Source organism: Leucoraja erinacea, chromosome 2, assembly GCF_028641065.1.
Source record: "Leucoraja erinacea ecotype New England chromosome 2, Leri_hhj_1, whole genome shotgun sequence".
Taxonomy (NCBI): Eukaryota; Metazoa; Chordata; class Chondrichthyes; order Rajiformes; family Rajidae; genus Leucoraja; species Leucoraja erinaceus.
In genome coordinates this window covers 11,645,116-11,661,934 of record NC_073378.1, presented here as the reverse complement: position 1 = coordinate 11,661,934, position 16,819 = coordinate 11,645,116, and positions in this window count along the sequence as shown.

The window sequence follows — 16,819 nt, the reverse complement described above, 5'->3', positions numbered from 1 at the left end:
CTCTCCTAGTCATCCGAAGAGTAATATATTACTGTGAGTTGTCCGCACAACCAGATATATATTCAACGGTGATTGTTATCAGAGATTTACGCTGCTTTGTGTTGTGATGGTTCACTCAGCAATGCCTATGCTAGCTTCAAGGCAATTTGCAAATCACATAGAATTTTATTTCAGGTAAGTTGGAAGTGCCTAAATGTCAATGAAAAAGATAATTTTCAGAACTAAATGTGGGATGTTAAATGAATGTCCATGAACTTAAAGAGAAACTTTTACTAAGGGCATTTTTTTTGTTGTTGAACGTTTCTTGTGTTTGAGACACACTAATTCTGAGATACTTCATGAAAATGCCCTAATTAAAGAGCAGATGTCAAGTTAGAAACTCGGCTCAGGGTCAGAAATGGTGCCACATTGGCTGGGGTGAAAAGTTTGCTGACAATGCCTGATTATCCTTTAGCTGAAGAGACACAGTAAGTCACCCGGATGTGAGTCAGGAATCACATACAGGCCTGACCTGAAGGACAGTGGTGAACCAGGTGGGTTTTTTTTTATAAAACTCCAGTAATGTTACAATGTATTACTGAAACAAGGAACTGCAGATGCTGGTTTACACAAATGACCACAAATTGCTGGAGTAACATAATAGGTCAAGAAGCATCTCTGGAGAACATGAACAGGTGATGCATTCGGAGCGGGACCCGACCCTATCCATGTATTCCAGAGATGGTGCTTGACCCGCTGAGGTAGAAACATAGAAAATAGGTGCAGGAGGAGGCCATTTGGCCCTTTGAGCCAGCACCGCCATTCATTGTGATCATGGCTGATCATCCCCAATCCCCAACCCGTGCCTGCCTTCTCCCCATATCCTTTGATTCCACTAGCCCCTAGAGCTCTATCTAACTCTCTCTTAAATCCATCCAGTGACTTGGCCTTCGCTGCCCTCTGTGGCAGGGAATTCCACAAATTTACAACCCTCTGGGTGAAAAAGTAGTTTCTCACCTCTATCTTAAATGGCTTCCCCTTCATTCTAAGACTGTGGCCCCTGTTTCTGGACTCGTCCAACATTGGGAACATTTTTTCTGCATCGACCTTTTATAATTTTATATGTTTTTATAAGATCCCCCTCATCCTTCTAAACTCCAGTGAATACAAGTCTAGTCTTTTCAATCTTTCCTCTTATGGCAGGAACTCACAGCGGGCACTGGTCGTTGGTCATTCTCCTCTGCCGGGATCAGAACCTCCTCTTTCTGCTTGGCGACATCGGCGACATCTCCCACTACGGGCTGGGCTGGGTCTCCCATGCTGGGCTGTGCTGGGTCAGGTCTCCGATGCTGGGCTACTGCTTGGGGCAGGCAGCTGCTTGGGGCTGGGCTGCTTGGTGCTGGGCTGCTGTTTGGTGCTGGGCTGCTGTTTGGGGCTGGGCTGCTTCAGGTTCATCCGAAAGTCCGGTTGGAAATCTCCGCCAGCCACCCTCAGCTCCAGTAAAGACACGATGGCGCAGGTAGGGGCGGACTGTTACGGGGAGTGACAGGGGAAGAGACTAATCCGCACAACGCTGACTGGCAGGAAAAGAGATCGATCTGTGCATGCGCGGTTTTTAAGATTTTTTTAAACCTCGCTAACTTTTACGACATTCAACCGATCGGAACAAAACTTGGTCCACTCGCAGCACAGGCACTCGCAGCACAGGTGAGTAAGCTGGTGAAAAATCGTAGCGTTATCATAAACCATTTTTGCGTAAATAGAAAGGCCGCCAAACCGGAAGATAACAAGATCAGAGTTTTAAAGATAGATAGATAGATAGATAGATAGATAGATAGATAGATAGATAGATAGATAGATAGATAGATAGATAGATAGATAGATAGATAGATAGATAGATAGATCTTCACATTGTGTTTTTGATATTTTTTTTGGACTGAATTCTGTTTTTAATTTGTGTTTCTGTGATGTCTTTATTATTTATTTTATTCTGATTATATGTTTTTTATTCCTGTTAATCTCTGTAAGGTGTCCTTGAGATGTCTGAAAGGCGCCCAAAAATAAAATTTATTATTATTATTAGATAGATAGATAGATAGATAGATAGATAGATAGATAGATAGATAGATAGATAGATAGATAGATAGATAGATAGATAGATAGATAGATAGATAGATGAAAATGGATTGTCCAAATAGAATCCCAAAGATTACAATGCATAATCAGCACTGAATATTTTTAACTATGCAATCGTATACAATAAAACTACCACCGTGGTAACAATTTATCAAAAAATGAAACTTATTGTGAAGATCAATCTATCTGATTTGTGTAAGAAGGAACTGCAGATGTTGGTTTAAACCGAAGATAGACACAAAATGCTGGTGTTACTCAGTGGGACAGGCAGCATCTCTGGAGAGAAGGAATGGGTGTTGATTCAGGTCGAGACTCTTCTTCACATTCTATCTGGTTTGTTCTTTTTACTATTTGGATAATCATGATCCATATTTAGGATGTATTCTAAGCTTCACCTTGTCATCTACAATGCCCAAAACAATTTTGTTTGATGCAATGTTAGAATGGAATACATAGAACTGGAGTGAGATAGGTCCCACAATAACACAGTATCAAGAAAGAACTGCGGTAAGGAAAAGGAACTGAAAACAAACTTGTGAATTCTTCTAGTCCCAGTCTGACTTACACACAGAGGGAATAGCTATCACAGTGGAAGTGAATATTTTATTTCAAAGTTCAACTAATCTCTTACTACAAATGTTTGCTGCACTTTTAAGTAAAATCAAAGTCGAACCACTTTACTGATCAAAATGTATGTAGTGGCAGATTTTTATATCATTCAAGAGATTATTCCCTCTAGCCACTAAATGGACTACATGGTTAAGGGGAATGTCTTTGTACGCATGCAAGCTCTCCGTCGGGGACCTTCAGAGCCTCTTCACAGATAAATCTTGAAAACACTGTCCTTCGATTAATAAATTCTTTATTGTTGATGAGAAACAATAAGGTACATCCAAACTTCTTCTGACTCATACACTATAATTTTCATCGAACTCCAGCTTATTGCTTTAAAGGTTAGAAAACTCCTCGTGTCTCTGTTACGCTTCACATGGTCAAAGGGTAAACCTTCCCCATGCTGTTCCCAAACTACACTGAAAACTAAGCTCCTGCGCAAGAAACGTAGCTCCAAACACGTCATAAATCCCACCCACATAATGACGGGCAGTCTAAAATTTAAAGGCACATGCCATCATTAATGACACAAAACAAGCCAAATGACCACTGCAATGCCAATGTTCTTTTGGATTTTACTAAAGTTTTACAAGTGCAATTTAAGCTTGAACATACTTGCACAAATTTTCAACAACAACTTGCACTTTTATAGTATCTTTAATTATGGCAACTTCAGATAGGATGTGGCTTGGGCTATTTGAAAAGCTGATGAGTTTGAATTTCAGCAAAGTTGTAAAGGAGATGAAAGTGATAGGGTGTCAGGGGTTATGGAGAGAAGGCAGGAGAATGGGGTTGAGATGGAAAGATAGATTAGTCATGATTGAATGGCGGAGTAGAGTTATGGGCCGAATGATCTAATTCTGCTCCAAGAACTTAGGAACTTATGATAGAATGGTTCAGGGAGGGAATTTTAGGGTGTGGCGTTCAGTGAATCAGGGATAATCAGTGAACAGAATCAATAAATTGCAGGGTCTTGGGATTCGGACAATGGTAACGATTTTACAGTTCTCTGCATCTCTGAAACATTTCCCTTTGTAAATGCCTGCAGATTCGGGAATTCAAAAAATATCTACTTACATGGAATTTGTAAACCAGCTTTCAACACTGGACCCCTTATGGAATGTGGTGGTGGGGGGGGGGGGGGGGGGGGGGGGGGGGGGGGGTGATAGATCAGCCATGATTGAAATGCAGAGTAGACTTGATGGGCCAAGTGGCCTAATTCTGCTCATATAACTTATGAACTAGAGCAACAATATTTAGTGGAGTGAATATCAGAACTCACCACTTCTGATTCTACAATACCAGACATACAGATATGTATAATATCATGAGGGGGATTTGATAGGGTCAATGGACATGAATGACTCTTTTACCCAGGGCGGGGGAATCAAGGACCAGAGAGCCTGCTTCCGTGCTGTCTACCTCTATGACTATGACTTACTGTAAACGTGTAGAAGGAATTTGAATATTCAAACAACATTCTTTTATTAGTTTTATTTGGTGAAATACATTTATGAAAGAGTGGTTCTGCACGTGATTTATTTTAAAATAAACTCTGCGCTCATTCTTTGAAGAGATATGTCATAGAGTCGTACAGTACGGAAACAGGCCCTTCAGCTCAACTTGCCCACGCTGACCAACATGCCCCCATCTACACTAGTCCCCCCCTGCCTACGTTTGGTCCATATCCTGCTATACCTATCCTATCCATGTATGTGTCCAAAGGTTTTCTAAACTTTGTGTTAGTACCTGCCTCAACTACCTCCTCCAGCAACTCATTTCATGCACCAACCACCCTTGGTGTAAACAAAAAAACACTGCACATGCTGGAAATCTAAATTAAAAACAGAAAATGCTGGAAACAACCAGTTGGTCAGGTAGCAGCTGTGAAGGGGAAAACACAGTTCATGTTTGAAGTCAGTAATCCATCATCAGACCTGAGTCATTAACTCTTTTTCTTTCACATTTACCTGCTCAGTATTTCCAGCATTTGATGTTTTTTTATTTTAAGTGGATAACTTCTCCCTCATCAAACAAGCCAAAATGAAAATCAGTGGGCGGCTTAGTGGATCATTCAAAAAATAACGCTTTTAAGTAAAAGTTATATATCTACTAATAGAGTTCATTTCTGTTCAAAAGCATGGAATAGCAGTTTTTCTCACATTTACCAGTTTTCTTATTTTTCCCCCCCGTGTATCGATGTTGATGAGTTGATATTGAGGGTGAAAAGGGTCTTTAGCGTAACCTGGTAACATCTGACTAATCAAACACTCAGTAAATTTACTGTAAATAAGAATATATCTTACGACGGGGAAATTTTCAACTCATACCAGGTCACCAAATGGTGCAAAGTGCCTTCTCACCAATGTCTAACTACAGTAAACTGAGTTTATAGCCCTGTCCCACGGTACGAGTTCATTCCAAGAGCTCTCCCGAGTTTGCCCTGATTCGAACTCGGAGATTTACACTAATGGGCACTCGTCGGTACTCGGGGCTCTCGTGGACATTTTTCAACATGTTGGAAAATCTTCACGAGTCTTCCCATGCTTACCTGCCGTTAGCGAGTCTTCCCGAGTACCTGCCGTTAGCGTAACAAGCCGCTAAGAGACGTCCCCGAGCTCCGACGTACCCACTACGTTCATTCTCCGTGCTTACCATGAGTTTGATTTTTTTTTTAGCTCTGAAGACCTCTTGGAATTAACTCGTACCGTGGGACAGGGCTTTTAGATGTATTTTTGGGGACAACTACCATGTCAGTAATATGAAGAAAGCAGGATAAGTAAGGTGACTGTTTTCATTCCAAAGCATTATTTTCAATAACATAATGTCAAGAAAGCTGCAACTGAATATCAATATCTTACAACAATATTCCACCAATGAGCTAGAGATGTGAAGATGAAATAACACAAATAGTGTAATTTATCATAAAGGCACTAAATTCCAAACTATAATTCCATGTGTAGAAATGAACTGCAGATGCTGGTTGAGACCGAAGATAGACACAAAGTGCTGAGGTAACTCAACGGGTCAGGCAGCGCCTCTGAAGAGAAAGGATTCCGTCCGTGTACGCACTCTATTTGATATAAAATGTCATTACACCAAAACATTTTACGTTGTTTTATGAGCATTACTCCAATCTTTGAGACGGTAATCCATGCCTTTGTTACCACCCGGCTGGATTACTGCAATGCACTGTATCTGGGGGTTAGTCGGTCCTCCATCGCCCGTCTCCAGATGGTACAGAATGCAGCTGTTCGTCTCTTGACTGGCACACAAAAGCATGATCATGTTTCACACCTTTTGGCCTCTCTCCACTGGCTGCCTATTCAGTATAGGATTCGTTTTAAAATTCTTTTATTTACTTTTAAATCCCTAAGTGGTCTTGCCCCGTCCTACCTATCTGAGCTTCTTCACCCTTATTCGCCCTCCCGCTCTCTCAGGTCAGATGATCAGCTGCTCCTGATTGAGCCAAAGACTAAGCGGAAGCTCAGAGGGGACCGTGCCTTTGCTGTGTCGGCTCCGAGATTGTGGAATGAATTGCCTCTGCACGTTAAACAGGCCCCTTCTCTAGCTGTTTTTAAGTCACTCCTGAAGACATATCTATTCTCCGTGGCCTTTGTAGACCAGTGAGGTGTTGAATTGTTTATTAACTTTATTTGATTGGTTTTGCTGCGTTGTTCGTACTCGTGTTTTATGTTTTTTTAATTTATTGTTTGGATTTTCGTATGTAGTTTATGCGCCTCGTGTTAGTTGTATGTTCTGTTGTTCTGCCTGTTTTATGATGTCTTGCTTGTTTTCTTTTTTCTGTACAGCACTTTGGTCAGCTTTGGTTGTTTTTAAGGTGCTTAACAAATAAGGTTATTATTATTGTTATTATATAAATTGTATGTGAATTCATTTTATTTTATTTTAATTTAGTTTAGTTTAGAGGTACAGTGTGGAAGCCAGCCCTATAGCCCACCGAGTGTGCTTCGACCAGTGGTCCCCGCACGTTAACACAAGCCTACACACACTAGGTACAATTTACACTAATACCAAGTATACAGACCCAAATCAGTTAACCTGCAGACCTATACGTCTCTGGAGTGGTGGAGGAAACCGCAGATCTCTGAGAAAACCCATGCGGTCACGGGGAGAATGTACAAATTGCATACAGACAGCACTTGTAGTCGGGATCGAACCCGGGTCTCTGGCGCTGCAAGTGCTGTAAGACAGCAACAGTGAACATTTCTGATGAGGACCCTTCAACACAAGGTTATTATTAATTTATCTGTAAGATATTTCACTATATTATGTTCCTGATTCGGCCCACCAAGTCTACTCCACCATTCAATCATGGCTGATCTATCTCTCCCTCCTAGCCCCATTCTCCTGCCTTCTCCCCATAACCTCTGACACTCATACTAATCAAGAATGGCAGATACTTTCCAGACGTGCCGCCGAGAAGCCGAGGCCGCTGCCACGTGGCCCGGAACCTCACAAGTCGAAAATAGAACCTATTTTAGAAAATAGAATGGCCAACTCCTGCACCTATTGTCTATTATCTATTGTTGAATTCATTTCTATCCATCTCTGCTTAAAGGGTTTCGCCCAGAAACGTTGCCTATTTCCTTCGCTCCATAGATGCTGCCTCACCCGCTGAGTTACTCCAGCATTTTTGTCTGCCTACTCTAATATCAATGATGACTGTCAAAATAATCATATTTTTTGGAACAGTTTGAAAATGCATTTAGATATACAAGGAATAGAGGGGTATGGATCATGTCCAGACAGATTAGATTCGTTTATCTTAGCATCATGTTTGGCACAGACATTGTGGACTAATGGGCCTGTTTCTATGGCGTGCTTTTCTATGTTATTTGTTCTATGTTCTATCTCCCTGTGACTCAGGGAAGGCTATTCCATAGATTTTGAAATGTTGAGTCCATAGATACAGCTTGATGTAGATATTAAATATTGCAAAGATGATGTGTAGGTATGTTACAAAACCTACCAGAATTGTCGATGAGAATCTGCCCCCAGGCCGTGTGTGTGATTTTGGCGCTGTTTAGAGGGGGCGGGTTTAAAACGCGATTTTTACTAGGCTGTTGCAATCGAAAATGTTCAGCCTAGTAAATCATTAACGGAAAATCGCTGAAAGACCCCATCGCAAAAGGTATTATTAGTTTTTATGGCCTTGTATAATAGTTATAGTAGTTTAAAAACCACTCTCTCAACCCGCGACCTCTCGCAGCCCCAGGGTTTTATAAAGCAAACAATTAAAGGTATGTACCTTATTTTTACATTAAAAGGGGCTTCTTAAGAACCCGGTATATAAAATTTTCTATAGCGAATAGTTCATTTTGGGCTCTTTATATCCCGCAGTATTTTTCTGGGCATTTGGGGGCACAAATCCAGCGCAACGTGAACGTTCTAAACCAGCGCGTTCACAGGAACCCACTAGAAAGCCGATTTAAATTTACTTTAATTTACAGCAATTGAACACTAAATTCCTTCCATTTGGCCTATAAATTGATGTAAATGTGATTTAAAAATCATGTTTTATTGTGAATTATTTGTGAATATTATTTGGACACAGGCTATTTAAAAATGTTAATCATTTATTAAGAAATGGATAGATGTTTAGATCTAGAAATTGAAGTTTGAAATTAGCTACAATTGGGTAACTAACTAATTATATGCTTTAATTTCAGGTCATCCAAGTAAGATTATTTTATATTTGTTTCAGAATGCTTCAATCTATGATAACTGAAAATTTCATTCAGTTCTCTTAATTTTTAAGAAGGTTATGGGCTTTTGACTGTCCTCGATCACAGCTTTTTTGTTATGTCCATAGAAAATCAATAGGGAACAAGATGCTAATTTTCGGGTATGAAAATGGCCATAACTTTTTTATTGCTTGAGATATGAAAGTGAATTATGTGTCAAATTAAACTTATTGTTATGCTTTATCTGATAGGATAAATTGCAGACTTGATTTTTTAAATCTCAAAATTTTGTAACATTTCTATGATGTGTTGCAAGAGAATCTAGATTTCTTGTGATGTGGCTTGTTAACTTTGCATCTTGTTCCTTATATTATTCCTACCACAAATTAATTATGAATAGAGACATTTCAAATAGGAAATCAGGTCTGAAGTCTGGCATAGCTTTGAAATTCTATAGTATGCTTATCTCCTGCGATTGTCGGAAACCACAGAGAAAAACATTTTTTTTTTTACCTGGAGAATTCCCACAAAATTTCCAATCAAATATATTTGAAACAAATGTATTGAATAGTAAAACTTTTTTTTTTAATGGAGATAGACCCCTCCAAAATTCAAGAAGCCAAACTAAGGTGATGTTTTAATCCAATTTTTGCTTTAAACAGATCAGTGTTGGCAGCACTCTCCATGTCAAAATATTTTAGTCACGTATCACTCTAGATACTGACACACTACGGCGTTAATGAGTCAGAGAGATGTTAGCCAATGTGTTATTTGCTCTCTCACATGGATGGAAAAATCCCATTGCATTATTCAAAGAAAAGCATTGGAGTTCCCCTGTCATCTCTTCCAGTATACACGCAACTAAACAGATTATTGCAACACTACCCAAGGTCCCTAGGGATCTTGCTGTGCAAAGATTTGCTGACATTTTAGAAACATAGAAACATAGAAAATAGGAAAATAAGAAAACTGGTAAATGTGAGAAAAACTGCTGTTCCATGCTTTTGAACAGAAATGAACTCTATTAGTAGATATATAACTTTTACTTAAAAGCGTTATTTTTTGAATGATCCACTAAGCCGCATAAGAGTGAAAAAGTTGCCCCTTAGGTTCCTATTAAATCTTTCCCCTCTCACCTTAAACCCATGTCCTCTGGTCCTTGATTCCCCCGCCCTGGGTAAAAGAGTCATTCATGTCCATTGACCCTATCAAATCCCCTCATGATATTATACATATCTGTAAGTCTGGTATTGTAGAATCAGAAGTGGTGAGTTCTGATATTCACTCCACTAAATATTGTTGCTCTAGTTCATAAGTTATATGAGCAGAATTAGGCCACTTGGCCCATCAAGTCTACTCTGCATTTCAATCAAGTAGTAGGCCATTTGTCCCTTCGAGTCTGCACCGCCATTCAATATGATCATGGCTGATCATCCAACTCAGTATCTTGTACCTGCCTTCTCTCCATACCCTCTGATCCCCTTAGCCACAAGGGCCACATTTAACTCCCTCTTAAATATAGCCAATGAACTGGCCTCAACTACCTTCTGTGGCAGAGAATTCCAGAGATTCACCACTCTCTGTGTGAAAAATGTTTTCCTCATCTCGGTCCTGAAAGATTTCCCCCTTATCCTTAAACAGTGACCCCTTGTTCTGGACTTCCCCAACATCGGGAACAATCTTCCTGCATCTAGCCTGTCCAACCCCTTAAAAATTGTGTAAGTTTCCTTGCATTCCAAGAAAGGCTGTGGTTCAAAAGCAGTAATATCACCGCTGGATGTCCTGAAACTCTGAAAATAGCTACGGAAGTTCAAATATTCTTTATTTCCTTTCTACACATTATCTATAGTACCAACTCTCTTCTTGGAAAGGATTGAGATTAATGGGTAATTCCTCTACTGATCAAGTGTGGAGACTGCATTTTAGTATGAAATTTATTTTAGGTACAACATTTTTATGTTTCTATCCCCCATTTACTTTGTTTTTCAGATAAAATGAACCTTATTTTATTGGGAGAAGTATTGCCTAGAAATTTAGGCAATCATTTATTTTGTTGTGCGTTAATTTTTTTTTGCTATGAGGTCTTTCCAATGAGCCCAAACATACGTGCAATTCCATATGCTTGGCTAACATAATGTTGGTGATGGATGCTCATTTCTTTTACTGTCATTTGAAATACAGCATGGAAACAGGCCCTTCGGCTCACTGAGTCCGCACCACCAATCCTACACACTAGGAACAATTTACAATCTTTACCAATGCCAATTAACCTACAAACCTGTATGTCTTTGGAATGTGGGAGGAAAACGGAGCACCCGGGGAAAACCCACGCGGTCACAGGGAGATCGTACAAACTCCGTACAGACAGCACCCGTAGTCAGGATCAAATCTGAGTCCCTGGCGTTGCAAGGCAGAAAATCTACCACTTCACCACTGTGCTGCAATCTTTAGTTGGGACAATTGCATTAAAAAAACAGTTTCATTTACTTCCCGGGGAATTTTAGAGTCAGCTTAAATCCAGAACAAGGGGATCACAGTTTAATGATAAGGGGGAAATCTTTTAGGACCGAGATGAGGAAACCATTTTTCATTATCATTGGCTATATTTAAGAGGGAGTTAGATGTGGCCCTTGTGGCTAAAGGGATCAGGGGGTATGGAGAGAAGGCAGGTACAGGATACTGAGTTGGATGATCAGCCATGATCATATTGAATGGCGGTGCAGGCTCGTAGGGCCGAATGGCCTACTCCTGCACCTATTTTCTATGTTTCTATCCCAGTGTAATCCACCTGTTCCTCTCCATCAAATTGCTAGAATTTTAGGCTGTTGTATTTTGCCAGTGCATCCCCTTACATAAACAACTTTAATTCTGGGACAGCACTTCAATGGGTGAAGGCAAAGTCACTCATAAAACCAATCTCTCAGCTGTATGATAGCACTAAGCAACAATTATTTCCATTGTTTGAAACAATTAAATGAAATTAATTGAAAGAATGAAACAATACGTTAAAACAGATTAAAATTCAAACGCCTTTTGGCGCTGGTTCATATGTCTGCTACATTGCCAGTTTCCTTTCTAACTTTAAGGTGAAGTCAGTTATTCACTCTGTCCGGGCATGAATGTGTGAAGATATTTATCAACTTTGTTTCAAAGACCGCAGACTGTCCGTATTGATGGAAATGTGTCAGCCTCGATAACAATCAGCACGGGAGCACCACAAGGCTGCGTGCTCAGCTCCCTGCTGTACTCACTCTATACTCATGACTGCGTGGCCAGTCATAGTGCGAACTCCATCATCAAGTTCGCTGACGACACCACTGTTGTAGGACGTATCACTGATGGAGAAGAGTCAGAGTATAGAAGTGAGATCAACTGACTGACCAAATAGTGTCAGCACAATAACCTGGACCTCAACACCAGCAAAACCAAAGATCTTATAGCGAAGCAAGATGGGTTACTCTCACGCAAAAGTGAGGTACGCTCATGGGCGGATTCATGGGTGATTATAGGACACATTTTAGCAACCTGACTCCGCCATCTTGCTCCGCTTTCTTGCTCCCGCCTCCATGCTTCCGGCCAAAGATTGGATCCGCAGCGGGGAGAGAGAGTGCGGGGCCCGGGGCAGCGGGGAGAGAGAGTGCGGGGCCCGGGGCAGCGGGGAGAGAGAGTGCGGGGCCCGGGGCAGCGGGGAGAAGGAGTGCGGGGGCAGGGGCAGCGGGTAGAAGGAGTGCGGGGCAGCGGGGAGAGAGAGTGCGGGGCCCGGGGCAGCGGGGAGAGAGAGTGCCCCAAGACAATGTTTCTTATTTACAATGTTTCTTATTTAATGTCCCTTGTCTAGTCTGAAATAAAGTTCATTATTTGATTAGAAGAAATATAATTGTGTGTGTTATATACATTTATATAATTTTCATGTATGTGTGTTTATAAACATTTTATTCCTTAACAAGAATCAACAGAATTATGAACTAACAGAATTATGAATCTAACCCTATATCACGCACAAAAAGTCCCCCCCTGTCAATCACCCTGCGAGTCGGGTCGGTTCCGGTTACTACAAAATCAACTCAAACACTGCTTGTGAGCCATTTAAAAAGAAATGATTTAAAATAACATTTAAAAATACAATTACCAGAATCAAATTTTATTCTTGACAAGAAGTTTGAACTGACAGATTTATGAATCTGACCCACACAAACTGTTGCCCCGCAACATTGATTACACTGCGAGTCGGGTCGGGTTAGGTAGGCTCAGGTTGCTAAAATGGGCATGGAAAATGCCCATGATCCCCTCTATAGCGTACTACACGTCAGTCCATTGCATTTAGCAGGAGTAGCCTATCTTGCTTCGCTATAAGATCTTTGAGCAAAACCAAGGAACTGATTGTGGACTTTTGGAAGGGGTAGGATGGGGACCCACGGTCCCATTTATATCAACGGGTCGATGGTGGAAAGGGTCAAGAACTTCAAATTCCTGGGCGTGCACATTTCTGAAGATCTTTCCTGGTCCGAGAACACTAATGCAATTATTAAGAAAGCTCATCAGCGACTCTACTTCCTGTGAAGATTACGGAGAGTCGGTTTGTCAAGGAGGACTCTCTCTACCTTCTACAGGTGCACAGTAGAGAGCATGCTGACCGGTTGCATCGTGGCTTGGTTCGGCAATTTGAGTGCCCAGGAGCGGAAAAGACTAGAAAAAGTAGTAAACACTGCCCAGTCCATCATCGGCTCTGACCTCCCGACCATCGAGGGGATCTCTCGAAGTCGCTGCCTCAAAAAGGATGGCAGTATCATCAAGGACCCACACCATCCTGGCCACACACTCATCTCCCTGCTACTTTCAGGTAGAAGTTACAGGAGCCTGAAGACTGCAGTGTCCAGGTTCAGGAATAACTACTTCCCCACAGCCATCAGGCTATTAAACTCAACTGAAACAAATCTCTGAACATTAATAGACCATTATCTGTTTATTTGCACTTTACCTGCTTATTTATTGATGTGTGTATATATTTATATAATGATATATGGACTCACTGATATGTTCTGTATCCATGCCTACTATATTCTGTTGTGCTGAAGCAAAGCAACAAATTTCATTGCCCTATCTGGGACACATCACAATAAACTCTCTTGACTTGACTTGAAATCACTGAGATTGTCTGAAGCTTTATCAAATACATAGAAGTGGAAAGGAAAAGAACAGCTGTGTAAGAATATTAGTCACCTTGGTTTAGGTTTGTCATGTTCGATCGCACAAAATGCAAAAACTAAGCTTAAAATGTTACCTTAAATAAAGATATTTGTTGGATTACTGCTCCTGCCCATTTATTGGTCCACTGCTTAGTACAATATAGTTTGTGGGCTGAAGAAACTGCAGTGGCTGGAATTTTGAGCAAGGAAAAGATGCAGAACGAACACCAGGTCAGGCAGCATCTGTGGAAAGATTGGACAGATTATATTTGGGTTGGTACTCTTCTTCTTGAGCTTGAAAAGAAAGTTGCGGATGGGGCAAAGCAAGTCAAGTGACAGATGGATACAGGTGGGGGGGGGGGGGGGGGGGGGGGGTGGGTTGGCAGATGGGTGGAGTACGTAACAAAGGCTAAAAATGTAGGAAACATGGCATCAGATAAGAAAAGGAGAGAAGGTGAGAGTTGTGAAGCTGGAGGGAGGAATATGGGTGAAACAGGACAAGGGGAAAGAGGGGGAATAAAAGGGAAACGGGACTCAAAGATGGAAGATAAATGTACAGAGGAGGGGAAATGAACAGGTGATCTGCAGATGCTGGTTTACACCAAAGATAGACACATAATGCTGGAGTAACTCAGCGGACAGACAGCATTTCTGGAGAGAAGGAATGGGTGGCATTTCGGGTCGAGATCCTTCTACAGACCAGCTGACTTGGGTGGTTGAAAATGGCAGGAGAAATTTGTTTTGTCATTGAAGCACATGTCACAATTTGCAGAATGGTACACTGGTGTCTTTCAAGATGAGGAATATAATGCCGGTTCATGTGATAAATGCAATATCTAATACAAGTGCAACAGTAGAAACAAGGAGTTAAGGGCCTGTCCCACTTGTGCGATTTTTTAGGAGACTACACGCGACTAGGCTGTCACCACATGGTCGCTGGGGTGCGCTTGTATGGTCGTGAGTCGTCTCCTCAGTCGCCCAAAAAGTTGTAGCATTTTTCTGGTTGCTGCTGGATTTTGAAATGTTCAAAAACTTTCGGCGACAGTCGGCAACAGTGGACTTGGAGCCAATGAGCGGAGCTTGACATCTCCTGACGTAGGTGCTGTCGTAGGTTGTCGCCAGGATGACGTAGGTTGTCGCCAGTATTGACTTCGGTGAATTCCATTGGCGGCTACCTACATCAACGTACGTTAAGCGGCGACAGGTACTGGCGACAGGTACCGGCGACTGAACTGTCTTAAGTTGTCTTCAGTTGTCGCCAACAGGGTCATAGCTTGTCGTAGCTTGTTGCGGATGGGTGTAGGTTGTCATAGGTGTGGTCGTAGGTGGACGTCCTAATGGGTTGTCGATTGTCGGTAGCTTGCCGCGGGTTGACGTTGACTAGATGGTAGGTTGGTGTAACTTTGCCGGGGACATTGGTGTAGATATTGTCATAGGGGGGTCCAGTCACTGTTTTTTCCGTCACCTGCTACGACAATGACAGTCGCCGGTAGACGCCGAAAAAAATCGCCTCAGTAGGGCAGGCCCTTAACTCAGCAGGTCAGGCAGCATCCCTGGGAAACATCGAAAGGTGAAATCTTGTTTTTTGGCCCTTCTTCAGACTGACTGTGCTGTGGGGGACAAGGTGGTGGGGAAGAAAGCCAGAAGAGAGGAGTAGGACAAGTGATAGGTAGATGGAACCCAAAATGTAGAGGAATCAGAGGATTTCTATGGTATGTGTACTATAACTTTTTATTATTCAATTTCTGGAATGCCATTGATGTAGAAAATCATCCCAAATGTCTTCCACAAATCACTGTAATTCATCCAACTTGTATGTGAATAACTGAACGAATTACTTCAGGGACTGAATTGAAGTCGTCAAATGCTAGCACCTTGACACATTGTAAACAGAGAAGGGAAAACTAAGGATACAAGGATATTATTAAAATTCAGATTAAGTAATCACAATATTCCTCACGGCTCACAAAATTCAGAACCCTTGGATTGAGAACTGATAAAAATAAAACCATAGAAAAATATGTGCAAGAGTAGGCCATTCGGCCCTTCCAACCAGCACCGCCATTCAATATGATCATGGCTGATCATCCAAAGTCAGTACCCCGTTCCTGCTTTTTTACCATATCCCTTGATTCCTTAAGCCCTAAGAGCAAAATCAAACTCTCTTGAAGACATCTTATGAACCGGCCTCCACTGCCTTCTGTAGCAGAAATTCCTGCGTGTAGCAAAGGTACAGCAGTTATCATGGGTGACTTTAATCTACATATCGATTGGGCCAACCAAATTGGTAGCAGCGCCGATCAGGAGGCCTGTCTGGTCCTGATCCACCTCCTAATTTCCTGCTTGATGCAATCCCAACCTACCCACTGCTGCTTGGTGGTCTGTACACAACTCCAACAAGCGTTACCTGCCCTCGGTTATTTCACAGTTCTATCCATACCGATTCTACAGCATCCAAGGTAATATCTCTCCTTGCTATTTCATTAATCTCAGCTTTAACCAGCAATGCAGCCACACCACCTCTTCTTTTCTGTCTATCCATCCTGCATGTTTATCTCCCAGCCTTGGTCACCCTGGAGCCATGTCTCCGTAATTCCAACTATATCATATTCCTTAACTAATATCTGCGCCTTCAATTCATCCACCTTATTATGAATGCTCCGCGCATTAAGACACAAGGTTTCAGGTTTGTTTGTCAGTGAAGAAAGCGAATGGTATGTTAGCATTCATAGCAAAAGGATTTGAGTATAGGAGCAGGGAGGTTCTACTGCAGTTGTACAGGGTCTTGGTGAGACCACACCTGGAGTATTGCGTACAGTTTTGGTCTCCTAATCTGAGGAAAGACATTCTTGCCATAGAGGGAGTACAGAGAAGGTTCACCAGGCTGATTCCTGGGATGGCAGGATGTTCATATGAAGAAAGACTGGATAGACTCGGTTTGTACTCGCTAGAATTTAGAAGATTGGGGGGGAATCTTATAGAAACTTACAAAATTCTTAAGGGGTTGGACAGGCTAGATGCAGAAAGATTGTTCCCGATGTTGGGGAAGTCCAGGACAAGGGGTCACAGTTTAAGGATAATGGGGAAATCCTTTAAGACCGAGATGAGAAAAACATTTTTCACAGAGAGTGGTGAATGTCTGGAACTCTCTGCCACAGAGGGTAGTTGAGGCCAGTCAGTGGCTATATTTCAGAGGGA